Here is a 9,150-nt window from a genome sequence, read left to right as displayed (position 1 = left end):
GGCTCCCTTTGGGTCTTTGCAGCAAGGGATCCCCGGCCTCCGCACGGCCTGCCTCCCTCTGGGCTGGGCTGAGCAGCCACAGCTTGGGCAAAGGGAGACACAGATTAGTAGCGTGAATGCTGCTGCCTTGGAGGGCAGGGAAAGGACAGGGGTGAATGTGAGCCTGGGGCTTCCTGCCTGAGCTGGGAGGGGCCCAGCCCGCCTCCCCGGTCACAGCTCGGGGACAGTTGGGGGCCTGCTCTCCACCACAGGCAGCCAGCCTAGAGCCCCTCTCTGACTATGGCTCCCCTGTGGGGTGGAGGAAGGGGGGCCGTGGTCAGCCAGCGCCCACCCCACCCCAGGACTCAGCTTATTCCCAGCCCTCACAATCAGCCCCGCCGCTGAACCAGTCACGCCTGCCACGTGGTGGGTCTGAGAGCCAGGGCGAATCTCCCTGCCCTGACCAGTGTTGCGGGGCCCCTTCTCCACCTCTGGCCATTCTGACGTCCAGGTGGGCAGACGGACAAGGACCCTGTCCCTCAGGGTAGCAGTTCCCAGGCTGTAAGGGACTGTCCCCCACACGCACACCTCTCTTCCTGAACAGTTGTAGTCACAGAGTGACATAAGTGATGTGTCCTACGGAAGCTATTGCATTCAACGAAAGCCCATTGTTGCCCAAGGCAGTCTTGTAGGTTGTAGACTATTCTAGGTCCTTAGAATCTCTAAGACCAGGGCCACTCCCTAAAATGGAACAAGAAACTGAATCTTCAGAGCATTTCTCTCTTTCTCCCCCCCACTCCCCAGCAGTGAGATCCTAAAGACCCAGGATGGTGTCTGTGTCCTCTCGTCCCACAGGCACTGGGAACTGCTTTGTTGGGCTGAACAGAAGTGAAAATCTGTGCAGAGACAAGAGGCGGCTCTGGGCTGCAGTTTCTTGGGTGCCGTCTCTCCTCCACCCACTTCCTAGATCTTCCCTGTCCTCGAACAGAGAACAGTGGGGGCAGGTGGGGGTGGGAGGGACCAAATCCACAGGCAGCGCTGGGAGAGCCCTTACATGTGCATAAAGCTTGACTGGAAGCCAAGGTGAGAATGCTGAAGGCTGCAAGCACAGCTCCTTGGGCCTATGGAGAAGCTGACCAAGCCCACCTTGGGCTCTGGTGCCTTCCCCAGGCCCCTGGCCCCGGGCCAGCACCCCGAGCTGGGCGCACACTCTGGGGCCATGCCCAGGCCGACCCAGAGGAGCAGGTTTCGGTGGGTGTGAGTGAAATGCAGGGCAGAGAGGCCCTGCCCACCGCTCTCCGCGGTCCGCACACAGGACAGCAGCAGCGTGCAGATTGGGATGGGCTCTGGGGTCAGACTTGGGTTCGAATCCCAGCTCTGCCACTTACCAGCTGGGCGATCTTGGTTCTGTGCCTTGATCTCCCTAAAGCTCGGTTGGTCTGGTCTGTGAAACGGGGAATCAGTCCCTATCTGAGAGGGTCGTGAGCTTCCCTTAGATGCCACCTGACACGTGGCTTGTGCTGGCCACATGGCAGCTTCTGTCCTTGGTCCAGCCTGGCAGCTACTTGCCAAGAGCAAGCCCTTCCTAGGCCTGCAGAATTGAGCCCCCTCTGACTTACAAACAGGAAACCTTCAAAAGGGCATTGGGCTTGAACACTTTTCTCCCGGAGAATCCACATTATAATTGGTGGTTGTTTCCGGGGCTGGCCCAGTAAAGCCAGCATTAGCTCTCATAGCGTTAACCAGGGCTCTCCGGCCCTCCCTGGCCTCCTCCCTTGGGGCCAAGTTCCTGTGGGAACCCGACAGTGGACAGACCCCTTCTTGCTATGTGGGGTGCCCTGGAGAACCCCTTAAGTCAGCCGTAGGACTGGCTGTTTATTAGTCAGATGTCTGTAATTCTGGACATTTGTGAAGGGCTGCGGGTCCCTCTGCAGGGGACATCCTGCTCATGATTCTAGTGTATGCCAGGCTGCACTGCAGTGCTGCTCCAAATCTTTCTTGAGTGACTTCCTTCCCTTCCTCCCTTCCCTCTCCCTTCCTCGTCCCTCCCTCTCTCCTTTCTCCCTCCCTTTCTCCCTCTTTCCCTCCCTCCCTCCCATCCTTCCTTCCTTCCAAAAACACCTATGATGAGCCAGGCCCAAGTCTAGCTGCAGAGGATGCACTGTGCTCTCGTGGTTCCTGTCTCTAGTGGATGAGATGGATGGTAGCGCATAACCAAATCAGTGAACAAGGTCCTTGCAGAGTCAGATGGTGCCCTGTGCTACCAGAAGCCCCAGTCAGGGGACTGTGGCAGAGTGTCTGGAGGCCAGGGATGGCTTCTCTGAGAAGCTGTCCTCTGATCTCGACCTGAGCAACATACAAGTGGAGGAGGTGGGGACCTAGGGGCAGAGCATTCCGGGAAAGCAGGGGGCTGAGGTGGGAAGGCTCCTGGCCTTGAGATTCAGGAAGCACAGCACCGGTAGAAGCACGGCGAGCAGGGCGGGGAGAAAAAGGAGGTGAGCGAGAGGCCGGCGGGCCAGATCCCGGAGGGCTGGCGGGCCATTGTAAGGCACTAGGTTTTATCGTAAGAACATCAGTCTCGGTTTCTTTCCATTTTCCTCCTATTAGAACAATAAACATCCTGCCATTATCTCAGCAATGGGCATGAAAGCCAAACCAGGGGCAGCAGAAGTTGTTTTAGCCTATTTCAGAGGGCAGCCGGGGAAAGAGGCAGCGGCTGCTGGTAGCCAGGAAGCAGCGGGGTGGACTTTCTCAGAAAGGGCAGAGAGCTAAGACAACATTCCCGGTGAATAGCGCAGCGCTGGGCCCTCGGCTGATGTCACTGCAGGAGGCCGGGAGCCAGTCGGTCTAGGTTCCCTTTTCTTTGGGTGTCTTCCAGGAGAGCAAAAACCAAAGCAAACAACCCTGGGAAGCTGGAGGCCTTTGTGTTTTGCGCTTTCAGCTGGACGCTTTCCTCCTTAGCCCTCCAGCACTCACCTCCGTCCCATTTTATTACCAACTTGGGTTTCCTGATCTGCAAAGCAGACGTGATCATTACCTTGAGAGATGGTGCTGAGGCTCAGCAGTAACAGGGTGACGCGCTTGGCCTGGTGCGAGGCATATTCCCTGTTCGGTACCTGACAGTCATCATAAGCAGTATTTTAAGACCTGTAGAGTTTGCCCAAGGCTTTCTGCATTCTTTATGCATTTGGGCTTCATAATAATATTCAGCAAATAGGCTGAATATCAGCACTCTCTTTTACAAATGGAGGCTCAGAGAGGCAGAGCAATGGCCCCACTGTCACACAGCCAGGAAGTGCCAGAACTGGACTTCAACCCCCAACTGTGTGATTCTAAATGCCCCCCGCCCCGTCAGCCGGCTGCCTCTGTGGCTAGGGCTGTGTTTGTGTCGCAGTTATCGTCTGGCAGTATGCCCTCTGGACAAGTTTCCTTTTACCTGCAAGTCAACACAACTGGGAGAGAGGAAGAAAGCTGACTTTACTCTTCCTTTTACGGGGAGGCTGGGACACTTACAGGAGGCTGGGTAATCCGCCCGAGATTAAGCAGCAGCCCAGGTGTGGCTTTCTGATTCCTCTGACTGGGCAGAAAGGACGCCGAGCTAACCCAGCAGCTTCGAAGCTGCTTCCTGGAAGGTGGTCTGGTTCGGAGGTCAGGGGATACTCAGGGCTGAAGGCCAGGCAGGACGGCGAACTTCCGCTGGAGAGCTGTCTGATGATTGCACTTCGTTTTGCATTCCCAGTAACTCCTCGTGTCCCGCTCTCTGCCCCATCCCAGGATCCCTGGAAGGAAGACAGGTCAAGAACCAGCCTCCCCATTGTACAGACGGAAAAACTGAGCCCCGTAGAGGGAAAGCGGTTTGCCTAAGGTCCCAGCTTGGTGCTGTGTGGCAGAGACAGCTCTAGCTGTAAGTTGGGACTGGAGGTGGGGGAATCACTCTTTAGTTCAAGTGAACGGTAAAAATTACTTGCTGATTTTCATTCATCCTTTCTTTTTTTTTTTAAATTTGGTATTAAAGTAACCACAGTAAGGGAGTTGGGTTCTTATTTATAAGGCAGTTTTGTAAGAGCCAAAGCAGCCCCATGATCAGCTAGACAAGAGTATTGTGGGAGCGGGGTGCCACGGCTTCACGGCCACATGACCTGTGCTGTCACATAGGGCCCCCTGCTTAGAGGGTGGTTTAATGCCCTGCTGTCACCGTCTTAAAAATTATTAATAATTTTGAACAGGGGGCCCTGTGTTTTCGTTTCTCACTGGGTCCCACAAATTATGTAGCTGATCCTGCCTAAGGGGCAGGGAGATGCTCTGTTAGGAATTTACTCAGCGCCACAGCAGGTTGGCACTTAACCTCACAGTGACGGTCATCATGCACGAGCACCCTGCTGCTCATTTTCCAAAGGTGTTGACTGGCTGGTAACTGACCTTAACTGTTCTGGTTATCTCTTGTGTGTAATACACCACCTCAGACTTAGTGGCTTAAAACAGCACCAGTTGTTTATTTTGCTCACACGTCTGCAGTTGGCCTGGGCTTGGCGGAGCAAGCTGTCTCTGCTCACACAGCACCGGCGGGGCAGCTCAGTGGCACAAGGAATGCCCTTCTGGGACGGCCGGCCTGTTGGTGCTGGCTGTGGGTTTCTCTCCACGGGCCTGTCTCAGAGAGGCTTGGGCTTCTACGCAGCTAGTGGCTGGGTTCCTAGAGCCAACGGCCCCAGGGCTAGGAAATTGAAACCGCCAGGTTCTTCAAATCTGGGCCCAGAAATGAGCACGGCATCACTTTTGTCACATTCCATTGGTCAAGCAGTCACAGAGCCCACATTCAAGGAGGGGATACACACCTCACCTCTCGATAGGAGGAGTGTCAGAGAATTTTGAGATCTTACTCTGTGTCAGGCGCCGTGCTTCCCTCTTCACATATGTTCTCGTTTCATCCTCCAGATAATCCTACCATTATTGTCCCAGAGTTGCCTCAAGGAAGCCCAATAGCCTGGCCAAGGTCACCCAGCTGGAATTTGCATCCAAGTGTGTCTGTCTCCACAGTGTGTGGTCTGGGCCACAGGGCTGACCTGTGCCTTCAGGGACCCACGCAGTCAGAATTCAAGGGCCAGAATTCAAGCCCACATCTGTCTGATTCGAGCACACTCGAGGCTTTCAAAATAATCAGCTCCAACACCCTAGTTTTCCAGATAGGGAAACTGAGGCTCAAGAGGTCTTGTTGGCCCTAGCCCAACAAGGGGGCAGAGTCGGGCACCTTCCAGGGCAGGATGGGGCCCCCCCGGGGCTGCACAGAGCCTGGTCAGGAAGTCACAGAGAGCCGTGGGCAGATTATGCAAGAACAGGCTGTCGCCGGGACGTTGTTTTTCACTGCGATTACTCTTCACTCAGCAAATACCCACGGCTTCGGCAGATGTCGAGGGAGGGCTCCCCACCTCGGATGGAAGACCCCCGTGAACACTGGAGTGCTCTTGAGGTGAACCAGGGAGGGTCCCCTGGGCCGGGTTCATTCATCAACAGTTCCCTGAGAGCCAGTCTGTGCCCATCTGAGTTGGGCTCTGACACGAGATGCAAGAGGCTCCATCCCTGCCAGCTGGGAAGTCACACATTCGTTCGAAAGACGATAAGAACTCTTAATTATTGAGGCTTTTTGTGCTATCTCATTTAAGCCTCACAGTGCCCTAGGAAGTGGTTGCTATTATTATCCCTATGTCACAGGTGAGGAAACCGAGGCCCAGAGTAGTTAAGGCACTTGCCTAAGGTCACACAGCTAAGTGCAGCTAGGATGCAAACCCAGGCCATCTGGCTGAGTCTGAGTTCCCAACCACGCGGCCACGCTGTGCCATTGTGGCTCAGGCCGAGCTGGGGCCCCAACACTGAGTCCCAGGCCCTGCAGAACACTGTCTGGGCACCCACTGGGCTCAGAAAACGTAAAGGGAGTGGAGTTTGCCCTCCTTGCTTCTATCCACCTTTCCTTTCCAAAGCCCAGCTCTGACCAGGCCATCCTCTCACAGAACCTGCGATAGTTCTCCAGGACCTACAGGCCAGAGCCTGCCAATCTGGCCCTCCCAGGCATGTCCTGTGACCTCCCATGGCTCCTGTATCCAAACTCCCTCTGAAACCCCTGTGTCCACCCAATCACCAAATATGAAGGGCACATTCCCACCATGAAATCTCTTCTTCGGGCCCCAACTCCCAAACCTCCATCCTCAACTTTCTCCTCCTCCTCCAGAAAGCCTTCCAGGACCAACCTGGACCAGGACCTCTGTGTCCTCTGAGTTCCCACAGCACTGACTATGAAAAAGGTTGGAGGCCTAGTTCCAGAAGGCTTGCAAAAAATATCTCTGTATGAAAAGACGAATTTGTTCATTCATTCAGCCTATCATTTAGTCACTCAAGCAACAGATCTGTATCAAGCACCGACTATGCGTCAGGAACTGTGTGGGGAATATGACGGGGCTGGGAGAGGACAGGGATATATGGTACTGCTGTCAGGGAGTCAAAGTCCAACTGGGGCTGCCGGCCTGGAGTCAGGCAGTGGCAGAGGGCAGGATCATTGCTGTGACTCAGGTAAGCCTGGGGCTCTAGTGCCCGCTGCGTGGCATCAAGCCCAGATGGTGGGCCTCTGCTTCCTCCTCTGTAAAATGGGTTTAATAAGAGTACCTATCCCAGAGAGAGGTTGCGAGGATTAAGCTCATTCATTAATTTGTTAAATAAATATTTATTGAACCCAAACTATGTGCGCTGCTGGGTGCTGGGGACACAGCCCGCCCTCATGGAGAGGAACGATAGGGAGCATATGAGAAAACCGTAGCCAGTGGTAACTGCTAAACAGACAAAAATGCAGCGGTATGTAGGGCCCCCAGTGTGGGTCAGGTGCACAGCCAGGGTGTGGGGATTTGGCACACGTCGTACAAATGTCTGGGAGGATGGAGAAATTCGGGTCATGCAGCGGGAAGTGAGCAGTAGTGATTGGGGTTTCAAAAACGAGAGTGTTTGTGAGGCTGGGGTGGTGGTTGCCCCATCCCTGCATTCGCATCTCTGGGTCTCTAAGGAAGGAAGCAGTGAGATGATGATGATTTCATAGGCAGAAATTATTCTGCAGGAGCCGGGAGGGAGCGTGGAAGGGCTGGCCTAGAGGGTTGGTGGGAAGTTACAACAGCGTCAGGAGTGTTGGGGAACTGCAGGGGAATTGGGGCCCCGGGGGTTTCCTTTGAGTGTGAAGGGGAAGAGGGAGGCCGAGCACTTCGGGGACTTCACAGGGAAACCTCCCCCTGCACTCTGGGGCTCCATTCTGAGAAGGCAGAATGTATGGCTGCCCTCAAGTTCTGAGTCTACATTTATTGAGCACCTACTGTGTGCCAGGTGCCAATGGACTCCCAAACTCTGATCCTTACAGCATTCCTGCAAAGGATTTCTCCTCATTCCGTAGATGAGGAAATGGAAGCTCAAGGAGATGAAGTGATTTGTCCGAGGTCAGGGCCACACGCCAGTAAATGACCTGATGAAATGGCGAAGGGTTGGAGAGCTCTGCCTGGCACAGAGTAGGTGCTCAATAAGTATGTGTGGAGTCTGCAGGACAGACAGGACAGGCTTGAGGGGATGGAGGGCTCTGGTTCCCTAGGAGTGAGGACCTGCAGAGAGACTTCACCTCGGGGACAAACTAGAGGTGGCCCGGTCACAGCCACCTACTTCAAGAAGTCCTCAGGGCTCCTCAGCGAGGGTTGCTCTGTCCCTCCTCTGACCTCTCTGCCTCACCACCCCAAGCTCCTGCAGGGGGTGTCCCACACTGAGTCACCCCTGTCCAGCCTTGCCCAGCTCTGGCTGGTAGATGTATTGGTAAACATCTGAATGAGTGAAGATTGGGAAATTGGCCAGGGGAAAAATTACTTACTTTTTCCTCTTCTTGAATCAGGGAAAACTTGTAGGGGAAACAAAATCAGTGACTTCGGCATTGCGCGATCCTTGCTGATGAGCAGGGAGCTGGGTCTCATGCGCAGCATTTCCCAAAGGGAGGGCAGGGTATCGTATCAGGGAAATGGGCCCAGAGCCACGCCGTGTCCAGCCTGACCCCCAGACCCTGTCACTCCCTCCTTGCTCCCAAGCTACTCCGCTCCCAGCCGAGGTCTCGTTAATTACAAAAAAAAAAAAAAAACGTGCTGGTGTGCGTTGCTGTAGGTCATCTGGGCTGGTGGGTCCCAGGGGTGAGGCAGCATGCTCACATGGCCTGGAGGAAACAGGCTGCATAGGTAGGGCTGATATGCACAAGGGAGTCCTGACTCTCAGATCTCAGAGCCCCACGCAGCCGCTCCGTCGCGGGGGACAGATGGGGAAACTGAGGCCTGGAGAGGAGAGAGATGTGCCTGAGGTCACACAGGGAATCGGTGGCCATCAGGACTAGAACTCAGGTTGCTCGTGCTTTAAAAATTAAAACAGCTCCGCCCTGCCAGTGGGCCATGGAGGCGGTGGCACAGTAGCACTTGAGGTGTGAGGTTTGCGGGGGCGGCGGCCATGGAGGCTGTGCTGAACGAGCTGGTGTCTGTGGACGACTTGCTGAAGTTCGAAACGAAATTTCAGTCTGAGAAGGCAGCAGGCTCCGTGTCCAAGAGCACGCAGTCTGAGTATGCCTGGTGCCTGGTGCGAAGCAAGTACAACGATGACATCCGGGAAGGCATTGCGCTGCTGGAGGGGCTGCGCCCAAAGGGAGCAAAGAGGAGGAGCGGGATTATGTCTCTACCTGGCTGTGGGGGACTACCGGCTCAAGCAATGTGAAAAGGCCCTAAAGCATGTGCGAGGGCTGCTGAACACAGAGCCCCAGAACAACCAGGCCAAGGAACTGGAAGGGCTCATTGACGAGGCCATGAAGAAAGATGGACCAGTGGGCGTGGCCACTGTTGGAGACATGGGCCTGGGCCTAGCGGGACTGGCTGGACTCATCCGGTTTGCTGTGTCCAAGTCCAAATCCTGAACGGGACTGCACCTCCACCTCTGCCCGGGGATACGTGGGAGCCCGCGGAGGACACTCGAAGAGGGGTCCATCCATTCTTGCTGTCCCTTTCTTCTCCTGCACCCGTCACTATCCTCTTTAGCCTTCAACCTCCTCTCCCCTGAGGCCTGTCCTTTAGCCCCAAATCATGTGCTTTGGGATGAGTGTAAATAAAGTTGGGCCTTGGCTTGGGGGAA

At 55.1% G+C, this 9,150-nt stretch overlaps 1 pseudogene; it reads left to right on the top strand.

Annotated features, from left to right (window-relative positions):
- Positions 1–8,478: 8,478 nt before the first annotated feature.
- On the top strand, positions 8,479–8,935 carry LOC101396363 (mitochondrial fission 1 protein pseudogene; annotated as a pseudogene).
- The last annotated feature ends 215 nt before the right edge of the window (positions 8,936–9,150 follow it).

Source organism: Ceratotherium simum, chromosome 22 (assembly GCF_057802395.1).
Source record: "Ceratotherium simum simum isolate JZ-2026a chromosome 22, ASM5780239v1, whole genome shotgun sequence".
Classification (NCBI taxonomy): domain Eukaryota; kingdom Metazoa; phylum Chordata; class Mammalia; order Perissodactyla; family Rhinocerotidae; genus Ceratotherium; species Ceratotherium simum.
This window is presented reverse-complemented; position numbering and strand designations above follow the sequence as displayed.